This window comes from Neofelis nebulosa, chromosome 5 (assembly GCF_028018385.1).
Source record: "Neofelis nebulosa isolate mNeoNeb1 chromosome 5, mNeoNeb1.pri, whole genome shotgun sequence".
Lineage (NCBI taxonomy): Eukaryota > Metazoa > Chordata > Mammalia > Carnivora > Felidae > Neofelis > Neofelis nebulosa.
Window position 1 is genome coordinate 2,398,167 of NC_080786.1, and position 14,435 is coordinate 2,412,601.

The 14,435-nt window shown below is 42.6% G+C and overlaps 1 protein-coding gene across 7 annotated transcripts in view; it reads right to left on the minus strand.

Moving 5' to 3' along the window:
* The window catches only part of CNOT10 (CCR4-NOT transcription complex subunit 10), a 77,403-nt gene that overhangs the window by 10,694 nt on the left and 52,274 nt on the right, over positions 1–14,435 (minus strand). The window lies entirely within an intron of this gene.

A 14,435-nucleotide genomic window follows, 5' to 3' on the forward strand; every position in this document is an offset into this window, starting at 1 on the left:
AACATCCTGGAAATACAGTTACAGAAGCAGATCTTATTTTTTCAAACCCGTTTCCTGAAGAAATACAATTAAGTTACTAACAAATCCACTTAGCTTCCTGTAAAGTGTTCCTCTCTGAACCGGTTAAGAAGTCTATAGTTCTCCCTAAGCAACGGTATCAAGAGTAACTAAAAGAATTCCATTCACCTACACACTATGTGAATATTCAAGAGAGAAAGCAGGCTGAAAAGCTACATGTGAAGATAAGAAAATTCAGGTTACATTGGTTTTGCTAAGTTGGGCTGGAAAGCTAAATTTCCATTCGGTTTTCTACTTAACGGGCAGCTCATTTACAGCAGGTCTAGCCAAGGACTTGGCACTAATAGATCACTTGAATGTTAAACAACCGCTCTAAAAAGCGATCTTAAAATAAACCCCTGTCAAGTAGAAATGAGGTCTGAATGGCCAGCCACAAGGGAACCAACGAAGATACAGGGTTTTGAGCTATGTTTACAAATTACAGTACATATGTGTATCATTAAGTGCATTCGGGTTGTGATTTCAGTCTAAGCAAAATGGAACCGCTGCATCACCGCAGTTTTCGAGTAATCTGAAATCCTCTGACTAGAAACGGCCCTTCTGAAAGCACAGTGGGGCAAATCCAGAAGCGACCTGCTGTTTCCGCTTCACTGGATGACTCCTGGTTTCTGGAACCTTGGAAACTTGTCCACTGAAGGCAAAGTGCTCCCTCGGCATCAAAGAACACAGAAAGGTAGACTGGTCCCAGAGGAAACACAAGGAAATTGACATTTACGGCCTTAAGCCACAGTGGCAGGGCTGAAAGAGTGCCTAATGCGGTCCCTTGTTTTATGAAGGTAGAAACTGAAATCCAAAGTCATTAAATATATTCCCTAGCTTAGAGTGTGTGTGACTTGAGTCGGGACTAATATTGATCCCCAATTCACCGCCCTTCCCATTCGATCACAGTGGTACTCTATCAGTTCACAGGACAGCCTACAGATAAAACAGAAAGGAAGGATTATGTTACGATTTTTCTAATGCATGTATACCTATGCACACATAGGTACTCAAACTCGTCTTTTTAAAAGGGAAGAAAACAGGGGTGCCTGGCTGGCTCAGTCAGTAGAGCATGTGACTCTTGATCTCGGGGCTGTGAATTCAAGCCCCACGTTGGGCATGGAGCCTACTTAAAAAAAAAAATAAATAAATAAAATAATAAAATATAAATAAAATAAAATGGAAGCAACCAATGTACTCCAAACATCAGAAGTTTCAATTTTCTAACTGAACTCCTAATTGAAAATCTGAACCCTGTTCACAGAAAAGAGCAAAAGCAGGCAAGGAGTGTCATTCTCAAAGGGATATGTCACTGTTTCCAGGAGCTGTCTCGACCAGCCAGGCTGCTCTGTGGCCACAGCCCCTGGGCAACATCCCCTTCCTCATGGGCCCAGAGGAGGGAGACCTTGGCTAGTTCTCTCCCCTGTGCAGAAGCTCTTCAGTGCCTAGCTCTGTCTTGAGATTAAGGGGGACTTAATTTCCTCTTTTGGCTTATTTGTAGTTTTTACTTTATTGTTTTTGTTTTTTTTTTTTAATTTTTTTTTCAATGTTTTTTATTTATTTTTGGGACAGAGAGAGACAGAGCATGAACGGGGGAGGGGCAGAGAGAGAGGGAGACACACAATCGGAAACAGGCTCCAGGCTCCGAGCCATCAGCCCAGAGCCTGACACGGGGCTCGAACTCACGGACCGTGAGATCGTGACCTGGCTGAAGTCGGACGCTTAACCGACTGCGCCACCCAGGCGCCCCTACTTTATTGTTTTTTAAAAATTTGCCGTGAGAAAATTTTGCTTTAGGTTTGTTTATTTTGAGAGAGAGCGCAAGTGGTGGGGGGGGGGTGGCAGAGAGAGAGAGACAGAGAGAGAGAGGGGGAGAGAGAGGGAGGGAGAGAGGGAGGGAGAGAATATCCCAAGCAGGCTCGGCGTTGCCAGCACCAAGAGCCAGAACTCACAAAACCGGGAGATCACGACCTGAGACGAAGCCAAGAGTCAAGACGCCTCACTGACTGAGCCACCCAGGCGCCCTGTAGTTTCCATTTTAAAATGGCAATGAATACTCATTCACTAGCCAGGTACGTATGTACTGCTGATGAAGACAGACGACTGTTAAGGCCTGAGTCTCCATCTCCAGAGGCCCAAGGCCTCCCATAGGCTTAGGGCCTATACGAATGACCATCACAAAGTTTCATGTCCATTTTCATTCATGACTTGGCCGAAGGTCAGGGCAAAACATAAGCTCCTTAAAAGCAGAAGCCCACTATCAGTTGTCTCCTTCCCACAGACTATCGCAACTCCTCAGCATCTGTGCAGGCGGTGGCTAGCAGGTGAGGCCACAGCTTTCGGTGTTTTTTCTGACTCAGGCACCCAGACCTCTACCTGTCCTGCTGGGAGGCTGCCTCGAGGCCAAAGCTCCCTCAGACAGGGGAATGTCCCGCAAGCTGTGGGGCCTGGCGTCCGGGACGGCCACACCTCGGGGCGGGCTTGCTGGGAAAAGCCTGCCCCAGCCTCTCCCGACAGTGGGGGGCTATTACTGCTCCAGCCCCCTGTCAGGCCCACTTTGGGTCCAGAAATCAGTCATGTAAGATTGCAGCAGGTTCCCGTTGCAATGCGGTTTCCTCAACCTTCACCTCTTCTCCCAGGAAGTATCGTGTCAAATCACAACAACGATCTCTCTTATCAAAAATACTCATGTATGTAACGTGGAACTCTGTGGGCTGGCATTCTGATCAAGAGCTGTCAGGACTAAGCAAGCATCACTGCACGAAACGCAAGCCAACATTTATGGCTCCTCTTTCCTCGGTGCCTCACAATCTGCCCCAGCTTCTCATCCTCCTCCTTTCATCCTCCTTTGCCTCTTAGGAGTCAACACTCCACTGTGCGTAATTCCTGCAGGGCTCGAACACTGCAAACACACACAGCTCGGTCTACCAAGCCCCTGGAGAACTCACTTTACTTTTGAGAGCTGCTACTTAAAATACCGAGCCCCCCCCACCCCTACCCCACTGCTTCCTCGAGTCACTGTCCAATCTGCTTTACCAAGCACTCAGTGGATCTGACAGGTCACCAGAGTGGAAGAACTATACCTCAAGGGAAGAGACACAGAGCTTCTCCCGGCCCCTCTCCCCCTCCCATGGAGGGTCTGTCACAACCCCACATTCTCTCCTCTGCATGCTGGAGGAGCTCGCTCTGGGTCCACAGACCGCCAACCCTCGGAAAGGAGAGAACAAAAAAGACAAGAAAAGAGAAAGGAAAGAAATGGGGGTGAGGACTTTCCTTAAAGCACTGAGCCATGTGAGACTGGGCCTCAAAATCTGCCAAGCCACACACTCTGTAAGTTAAATGAATGTAAAACAAATGTCTGAAATAGTTTAACCCTTATTAAGAGAGGCTAAAATGGGGGTAAACTTACTCACCATTTGTCAAAGGAAAAGACATTTACAAAGCAATCTTATAGCGAACATTGTTTGAAAAATTGGCCCCAAAAAATCCAATGAAGAGGGGCGCCTGGGTGGCTCAGCTGGTTGAACGTCTGACTCTTGATTTCAGCTCAGGTCACGATTTCACGGTTTGTGGGCTCGAGTCCTGCGTCAGGCTCTGCACTGACAGCGCGGAGCCTGCTTGGGATTCTACCTCCCTCTCTCTCTGCTCCTCTACTGCCCGTGCTTACTCTCTCTCAAAAACACATAGACAAACATTAAACACGCAAAAAACCCAACACAGAATTTCTTCTGGGTCACCTTGGGTGGCTCAGTCGGTTGAGTGTCCAACTTTTTTTTTTTTTAATTTTTTTTTTTTAACGTTTATTATTTTTGAGAGAGTGAGAGCCAGAGAGCAAGCAGGGGAGGGGCAGAGAGAGAGAGGGAGACACAGAATCGGAAGCAGGCTCCAGGCTCCGAGCCATCAGCCCAGAGCCTGACGCGGGGCTCGAACTCACGGACTGCGAGATCGTGACCTGGCTGAAGTCGGACGCTTAACCGACTGCGCCACCCAGGCGCCCCTTTAATTTTTTTTTTTAACGTTTATTATTTTTGAGAGAGTGAGAGCCAGAGAGCAAGCAGGGGAGGGGCAGAGAGAGAGGGAGACACAGAATCGGAAGCAGGCTCCAGGCTCCGAGCTGCCAGCACAGAGCCCAATGCGGGGCTTGAACTCACAGACCGCGAGATCATGACCTGAGCTGAAGTCGGCCACTTACCCGACTGAGCCACCCAGGGGCCCCAAGTCCAACTTTGACTTAGCTCATGATCTCACGGTTCGTGAGTTCGAGACCTGCATCGGGCTCTGTCAGCACAGTGCCAGCTTCGGATCCTCTGACCCCACCCTCTGCCCCTTCCCAGCTTGCATATACTCTCTTTCTCAAAAATAAACAAACATTAAAAAAAAATACAAACGGGAGCACCTGGGTGGCTCAGTCGGTTAAGCGTCCGACTTCGGCTCAGGTCATGATCTTGCAGTCTGTGAGTTCGAGCCCCGCGTCGGGCTCTGTGCTGACAGCTCGGAGCCTGGAGCCTGGAGCCTGCTTTGGATTCTGTGTCTCCCTCTCCCTCTGCCCCTCCCCAACTTGTGCTCTGTCTCACTCTGTCTCTCAAAAATAAATAAATGTTAAAAAAATAAAATAAAAAAGGATTTCTTCCAAGCTGATTATGGTACTAGATTTTATAATTAAAATAATAATAATAATAATAATAATAATAATGAGGGCGCCTGGATGGCTCAGTTGGTAGGTCACACAACTCTTGATCTTGGGGTCATGAGTTCGAGCCCGACTGTGCGTATGGAGCCTACTTAAAAAAAAAAACCTTCAAACTATTTCCATGTATTTACAATAATCTCCAAAATGTTAAACTTGTCAACTCTCAAATCTTAAGAAAATTTAAGAGTTAAGTAAGTTTTTCACGTCATGTCTTCCATAAACATTTTGCTTTCTAATAACAGCTTTCTGCAAAAACGCTTACTCACACACCCCAATCCAAAACAAACGAAGCCCAGCACAAAGAAGCTGAAAAAAGGTTTTTTCAAGCAAATCTACCATGCCAAAGGACCCAGTCCTAGCCTAGGCAGCAAATCAAATTCCTGAAGCCACAGACACAGCATTTTATACTCAGGACCTGAAGACCGCCCAACCCCATTCGCTTACGTGACAAAAAAGAAAAGTAAGGCCTAGAGGGGTTAAATGATTTGGTAAATGGCTGCGGTGGCCCTATGGGGCTTCCACAGAACGGCAGACGGCTGAAGAAATTATCCTAACCCTGCCAATACGAACACTGCTGATAATGTGAAAGAAATGTCACACAGGCATGTTCCTTCTTTGGTAGAATTGATTCTAAATGGACACATTTCAGTAAGGACCACATACTTGGTTGTAAAAGCAACAAGAGGTTCAAAAGATTATTAGCCATAATTCCGTTCTAGGTAGGTCTCATGAGCTATAATATAGCCACCAGACTAAAACTGAAAATAAATAGGATTCTTTTTTTGTTTGTTTATTTATTTATTGTGAGAGAAAGAGAGAGTGTACAAGTGGTAGAGAGAGAGAGAGAGAGAGAGAGAGAGGGAAGGAGGGAGGGAGGGAGGGAGGGAGAGAATCCCAAGTAGGCTCCATACAGTCAACATGGAGTCCAATGCGGGCTTGAACCCACCAACCCGGAGACCACGACCTGAGCCAAAGTCAGATGCTTAACTGACTGAGCCATCTAAGCACCCCAAAATAGGATTACGTACACTAGAACTGTCTGTAGTATTTATGTTATTAAGCATTTGTTTGATTCATCTTTTTCCCATAAAAACTGGGTCTTAAGAGGTCCCTTTTAACTGAATGGGAAATCACTCACTTAGTATCAGAGTCTAAATGAACTCATTAAAGTTCCTTAATTTATACTTGTTAAATAACTGGGCTTAATTAAATTTGATCTGAGCACTTTCTTTTTATCCATTTTTATAGTTTCTTAAAAAAAAAGACAAATTGAAATTTCACTTTTATTTTGTATGCTGTAATTAAAATTTTCTCATACAGACATTTCCCATGTGGGCCCCCAAATTATTTCCTATTATTTTTCAGTTCTGTTACACTTTTTTCCCCAAGTTCTAGACAGATTCCATTTCAGTTTCAGAAATTAAAGGTTCAGCTAATATCACAATCTCAGAATGAATAACAAAGATGCCCTATTAAATGCAGACTCAGTACATACCCAAGACTGCTATTAAACCACTAAGCAATAATGAAATGTTAATATGTGACTGATCATATGAACTTACTTCTTTACTGTTAGTAAGGTATTACTATGCAAAAGAATTAAGCTGAGACCTTACCTCTTATCATATGTAAGTTAACTCAAAATGGATCAAAGACCTAAATGTAACAGCCAAAACCATAAAAGTCTTAGAGGAAAACATAGGGGTAAACCAACATGACCTTGGACTTGGTAAAGGATTCTGAGATATGACACAGAAAGCATGATCAAAGGAAAAAAAAAATAGGTAAGTTGAATATCATTGAAATGAAAAACTTTTACCTCAGTTCTATTTTTTTTTAACCTCAATTAAAATGAAAAACTTTTGTGATTCAAACGCTACTTTCAAAAAAGTGAGAAGACAACCCACAGAATGGGAAAAAATATTTGTAAATCACGTATCTGATAAGGGTCTTGTGTCTGAAATACGTAAAGAACTCTTACAAGTCAACAATGAAAGGGTGATAACCCAGTTACAAAACGGGCAAAGGATCTGCATGAACATTTCTCCCAGGAAGATACACAAATGCCCAACGAGCACATGACAAGAAGCTCAACATCATTCGTCTTCACGGAAAGGCAAACCTCACCCACCGCGAGACGCCAGTTCACACCCACTACAAGGTGCAATCCAACTGCGGGCAAATCACAAGTGCTGGTGAGGATGTGAACAAAGTGGAATCCTCACATTCTGTTGGTGGGATCATAAAATGGTACGACCCTTCTGGGAAACAGTCTGGCAATTCCGCAAATGAGAAACAGAATTACTACGTGACCTGGCAATTCCGCTTCTAGGTAAATATCCAAGAAAAGTAAAAACATACGCCTACACAGAAACTTGTACACAAATGCAGGTAGCAGCATTATTCACAATAGCTTTAAGACAAATAATGCAGGGGTGCCTGGCTGGCTCAGTTGCTAGAGTACATGACTCTTGATCTCAGGGTTTTAAGTTTGAGCCCCATGTTGGGTGCGGAGATTACTCAAAAATAAAGAAATAAAAAAAATCTTAAAGACAGACAGATAATCCAAATGCTTCCAATGGATGAATGGATAAATAAGGTATATCCATATGATGAAATATTATTCAGCAATAAAAACGACTATGGTACATGCTACGACTTGGATAAACCCTGAAAACATTATCCTAAGTGAAAGAAGCCAGTCATAAAGGCCCACATATTACTTTGATTCCACTCATATGAATGTCCAGAACACAAAAACCCATAGAGTTAGAAGGTACATTAATGAGGGCTGGGGAGCAGACTGGGGGCAGAGGAAGGACAGTGAAAAGGGTGCCTGGTTTCTTTCTGAGGTGCTAAAGTGTTCTAAAAGTGACTGTTGTGATGGTTGCACAACTCTGTGAATATACTAAAAACCACTGGATTGTAAATTTTAAAAGGGCAAATTGTATGATTTTTGAGTTATATCTCAATAAATCCATTTTTAAAACGTAAGGTAAAGGGCACCTGGGTGGCTCAGTCAGTTAAACATCTGACTCGATCTCGGCTCAGGTCACGACTGGGCTCTATGCTGACAGTGTGGAGCCTACTTGGGACTCTCTCTCCCTCTCTCTCTGCCTCTCTCAAAATAAACAAACTTAACAAAAATGAAAAAAAAACATAACATATCAGTAGACAGTAAATGTTTGGCTGTTTTGTTTTTTGTTTTAAATTAGAAAGATTAAAAGAAAAGAATGCCTTTATAACTAATTGTTTACAAGAAAATCATGATCTCTCAAATGCATGTGGAAACATTAATATTTCAATCAAAGCAGAGCGCCAAAATATCAATCCTGCACAACTGTCTTCATTCTAAGATTCATTTGGATATTAGGCCTTTTAAAGACAAAAATGTCAGACTTTAAGCTGTATTACAAAGATGTAGTCATCAAGACAGGATGGTACTGGCACAAGAACAGACACTCAGATCAATGGAACAGAATAGAGAAGCCAGAAATGGACCCACAAACGTATGGCCACCTGGTCTTTGACAAAGGAGGAAGGAATATCCAATGGAATAAAGACAGTCTCTTCAGCAAGTGGTGCTGGGAAAACCTGACAGCGACACGCAGAAAAATGAACCTGGACCACTTTCTTACACCAGACACAAAAATAAATTCAAAATGGATAAAAGACCTAAACGTAAGACAGGAAGCCATCAAAATCCTCAAGGAGAAAGCAGGCAAAAACCTCTTTGATCTTGGCCACAGCAACTTCTTACTCAACACGTCTCTGGAGGCAAGGGAAACCAAAGCAAAAATGAACTACTGGGACCTCATCAAAATTAAAAGCTTCTGCACAGTGAAGGAAACAATCAGCAAAAATAAAAGGCAACTGACGGAATGGGAGAAGACATTTGCAAATGACATATCAGATAAAGGGTTAGTATCCAAAATCTATAAAGAACTTATCAAACTCAACACCCAAAAAACAAATAATCCAGTGAAGAAATGGGCAAAAGACGTGAATAGCCACTTCTCCAAAGAAGACATCCAGATGGCCAACCGACACATGAAAAAATGCTCAACATCACTCATCATCAGGGAAACAGAAATCAAAACCACAATGAGATACCACCTCACACCTGTCAGAATGGCTAACAATACCTCAGGCACCAAGAGATGTTGGCGAGGATGTGGAGAAAGAGGACCTCTTTTGCATTGTTGGTGGAAATGCAAGCTGGTGCAGCCACTCTGGAAAACAGTATGGAGGTTCCTCAAAAAATTAAAAATAGAACTACCCTACGACCCAGCAATTGTACTACTAGGTATTTATCCAGGGGATCCAGGTGTGCTGTTTCGAAGGGGCACATGCACCCCCATGTTTATAGCAGCACTATCCACAACAGCCAAAGTACGGAAAGAGCCCAGATGTCCATTGACGGATGAATGGATAAAGAAGATGTGGTATATACACACAATGGAGTATTACTCGGCAACCAAAAAGAATGAAATCTCACCATTTGCAACTCTGTGGATGGAACTGGAGGGTATTATGCTAAGTGAAATTAGTCAGTCAGAGAAAGACAAAAATCATACGACTTCATTCATACGAGGACTTTAAGAGACAAAACAGATGGACATAAGGGAAGGGGAAAAAATTACATAAAAACAGGGATGGGGACAAAACATAAGAGAGTCTTAAATATGGAGAACAAATGGAGGGTTCATGGAAGGGTTGTGGGAGAGGGATGGGCTAAATGGGTTAAGAGGCATTAAGGAATCTACTCCTAAAATCATTGTTGCACTATATGCTAACTAACTTGGATGTAAATTAAAAAAAATATATGTTTCTGAGATATTCAGCTAAAATAAACGGCATGTGAGGAAGCTGGCATAGAAACAGTATTACATATTTGTGAAAACCATGTGTGAACAAATATAAACACTTCAAACACAGTTCCGAAACCTCAGAGCAGCACTGTCCAACAGAAATGTAATTGGAGCAGGGAATATACTTTTAAATTTTCTAATAGAGGGGTGCCTGGCTGGCTCAGTCGGTGAAGCGTCTGACTTCGGCTCAGGTCATGATCTCACGGTCCGTGAGTTGGAGCCCCACGTCGGGCTCTGTGCTGACAGCTCAGAGCCTGGAGCCTGTTTCGGATTCTGTGTCTCCCTCTCTCTCTGCCCCTCCCCTGTTCATGCTCTGTCTCTGTCTCAAAAATAAATAAACATTTAAAAAAATTAAAAAAAAATAAATTTTCTAATAGAAACATTAAAGAAGGTAGGAGAAACAGGTGAAATTAGTTTTAACATATTTAAAATAACCCAATATACATAAAATATCATTTCAACATGTAACGTAAAAAAAGTTGCTGACACATTTTACGCAGTGTTGGCAGTGAGCTTCGAAACCCCTGGCATCACACATTAAACAGTGCGCCTTCCACGTGCTTGGTAGAGATGTGGTAGTGGCTGTGCCACTCCGTACCACAACTGTAGGGTCTACGGAGTACGTGACAAGAATTCTCTTTTCATTAAGAAACCGAGCTTTCCATGACATGCCAGAATGTGGAACGGACCAGGTATGAATCGTTACTGGTTGTATTTCCCAACATAATACATGTAGAATTGTATTACTTTTTGCAAAATTTCAAAATACCTTAACGTTTTAGTATTTTTTCCAGTCATCTCTACCCCCAATGTGGGGCTTGAACTCAGAACCCCAAGATGAAAGTCACATGCTCTACTGACTTAACCACCCATGTGCCCCAAAACCTTAAAATTTTAGGAGAGATTAATTTATATACACCAAAATGCATAACTTCAAGGGTACAATTTGATTTGTTTGGATATATACATGTAACCACTAGCCCAATTAAGATACAGACATTTCTATCACCCCAGAAAGATCCTTCTAGTCAATTCTGCCCCACCACTGCTGCAATTTCTATCAACCTAAATTTGTTTTGCATAGTTTTTGCCTGGCACAGAATGGCATAAATGGAACCATACAGCATGTACTTTGCACTGCATGAGAAGAAAAACAACGGTTTTTAAAAAAAATTTTAATGTTTATTTTTGAGAGAGAGAGAGAGAGAGAGAGATGCAGAGAGAGAGGCAGACACAGAATCGGAAGCAGGCTCCAGGCTCTGAGCTGTCAGCACAGAGCCCAAGGCAGAGCCTGAACCCACAAATCACAAGATCATGACTTCAGCTGAACACTTAACCAACTGAGCCACCCAGGCGCCGCAGAAACACAGAATGTTTTGAGATTCATTCATATCGACTTAAGTATCAATAATTTGTTGTTGATGTTTTGAGAGGAGAGAGAGAGAAAGCGAGCGGGCGCGCAAGAGTGGGGGAGAGGGACAGAGGGAGAAAGAGAATCTCAAGCAGGTTCCACGTTCAGCACGGAGCCTGACGCAGAACTCAATCCCACAGCCTTGGGATCATGACCTGAGCTGAAATCAAGAGGCAGACATGGGTGTCGGGGTGGCTCAGAAGGTTGAGCATCTGACTCTTGGTTTCGCCTCAGGTCATGGTGTCTCGGGTCAGGAGATCAAGGCCCACACTGGACTCTGTGCTGCTGGCAGAGAGCCTGTGTGGAACTCTCTCTTTGCCCCTCCCCTGCTCGCACACATGAGGGTTCTCTTTCTCAAAATAGACTTTCAAAAATAAACACATAAAAAAAGAGTTAGATGCTTAAGCACAGGAGCCACCCAGACACCCCATTAAGTTGTTGTTTTTTACAGCTGAGTAGTATAAAGTGGATTGCAATGTAGTTACCCATTCTCCTACTAATGGTTATCTGCACTATCCCTAGTTTTTGTCTGTCATGAGTAAAGCTGCTATTACTCATTGTGCAGACAAGCTTCTATTTCCCTTGGGTAGAGTCACCTTTTATTTGAAAATGTTGTCACCGCATTTATTTAATTTAAGGCTGTACAACGTGTGTATGCTTTCTTAACTGAATGAAACGGATGGCTTTGCAGAGCTCTGACAGATTCAGGAACTGAACAATATCCTAACAGCGTTCATCTGAGCTTCCCAATTCAACTGCCTCGTTGATTTCTGACACATTTTCCTGATTTGGGGCAAATCTGTTTTAACTGAGAGAATATTTTTCTGAAAACTATCTTAATTCTAATACAGAATCTCACAATTCTTTCAAAACATATCTGTCTGAAACTTGGTTAGAATGAGTATCTTTTGGAACCCATCTTCATTTATATAGAAATAAAAAAACAAGAAAGTACTCGAGAGGCTGTGAACCCATACTATAAGAAGCAGCCATTAGAACACTCATGATAATTTACTGCATATTAGTTATGCTGAAAATAGGAAATGAGGTTTTACATTGGTGTCTTGGGTATTACAGAGCACAAGGGGTCAAATAGAATAGCCCATAAAAACTAAAGTATACACTAGTCACACACTTTCCAATCACATAAAAGAATGCAGGTCAGAAGTGGATGAAATCTCTAAGAATTCCATGATCTTAACAGCAAACCAATGTGCTCAGTGCCCTTCCTTCCACAGAGGACAGCTGGCCCCTGCCACGGAACTGCCCTTTAACACGCCCAACTGCATTAGGAGCCTTTATAGCTTGGGAAATCACCCACAAATCTTTCACAACTCCTTCCCTGCACCATTTGTCTCCACATTACCACCACTGCCATCCTGCACAGCAGTTCTTTTTATGAAATCTACCCTAAGGCTCCTTCCATCTTGTCCCACTTCCTTTCTCCCGTCTGCTCCATGAAAAAAAAGGTTAACAGATTCGCGCAAACCCATCTTTACCTCCCTTTATGATGACGGAATTCCCCATGGAGGCCCTCTGCCCCTTTCCACAAAAATAGGGAAGTAACGTTCTTTTCTCTAGAAATCACCAGTCCTCCCACCAGGACACGTGGAAAGCCAAGAGCTGTGCCATGAGAGGTACAAAACTCTGAGAGGAAGTAGAACACCCCGCACGTACCCTTCTCTTTAATGCCACTTTAAGAATGCAAGATTAATTTACACAGCTCTGCAGCCGTTCGACCATTATGGAATAAAATACTTGGTAACCGCATGCATAAGACAACCCTAAGATTAATACAACACTCAAATAAATTTGTAAAAATTAAACCTAAAAACTGCTTAAATGCTCTCTTCATTCAAGATTCTCCTTAAGAACTGTGTCCAGTGATACTTAACTGCAGCATTATTTGTAACATCAAAGACTGAAAACACTATCAACAGCTAAAAAGAATGATACATATCATATCCATAGAATGTAATTTTATGCCCCTATTATAAAGAGTGAAACAGAGGTTTGTCCCAATACAGAGCAATCTCTAAAGATACACTGTCAAATGGGAAAAGCAGGGTACTGAACAAGATGGACACTAGACAACTGTTAGTGTGCAAAATGCCATAGGAATGCCTGGGTGGCTCGGTCGGTTAAGCGCTGGACTTCGGATTTTGGCTCAGACTGTGATCTCACAGGTCATGAGAGCAAGAAGCCTGCCGGGGATTCTCCCTCTCTCTCTCTCTGCCCTCCTAGACCCATGTGCATGCATGCCAAGTGCACACACTCTCTCTCTCTCGAAATAAATGAAATAAAACTTTAAAAAATCCCATATATCCATTTGCTGACATATGACTGAGAAATCTCACTGGAAGGGCATAAAAGAAACCAGTCACTGGTCATCCCTCTGGAAGATCTTGGAAACAGAGGGCTGTGATGGGTCAAATTTTACTTTACACTATGTCATTTTTTTTTCTTTTTAATACTTTACTTACCCCGATGTGGGGGCTTGAACTCATGACCCTGCGGATCAAGAGTCCACGTTCTTCCAAATAAGCCAGCCAGGCACCCCTACACCACATCACACTTTGAATTTTTTTTCAACGTTTTTTATTTATTTTTGGGACAGAGAGAGACAGAGCATGAACGGGGGAGGGGCAGAGAGAGAGGGAGACACAGAATCGGAAACAGGCTCCAGGCTCCGAGCCATCAGCCCAGAGCCTGACGCGGGGCTCGAACTCACGGACCGCGAGATCGTGACCTGGCTGAAGTCGGACGCTTAACCGACTGCGCCACCCAGGCGCCCCAACCACATCACACTTTGTACTGAGATTTTTACCATACAAAATAACCTATGAAAACTAAATGAACCCTTAGATAAACATGAAATACAGGTGGCTCCATAGAGACATCTCTAGAAGGCAGTAAGCAGTAATACTGGGGGAAAACAGTGTATTTTCTGGCAATAAAGCACTTTCCCAAATATTGTCCTGGCTGAACATTACAATCCACCTCTTCCCTACCAGCTCACTTTATACCAAATACAGTTTAGCTTTACAGAACCTGCTTTGTTTTTACACATTTCTACTCAGGACAAAAATCTAGCACAGTGAGTTTTAGTTATACTGTTGGAATTTGACTGCTTTTTAAAAATTCAATTTTAATGTATTCAATGGCAACCTTCTTCTGATATTTTGTTTTTGTTACAGTACTTTTATTTTCTTGCTATCTTATCACTACAAGAGAATTCAAGAAATTTTACTCTAAAGATTACTGAATAAAACAATTATCTTTGTCAAATTAAAACAAAACAAAACAAAAAACCCCAAAACACTACTTTCAAAATGTACCTTAAATGACCAACTCCCCGTTTCTAACTAAATTTGAAATTTAAGATTTTCCTCTCTATAATCAGAGG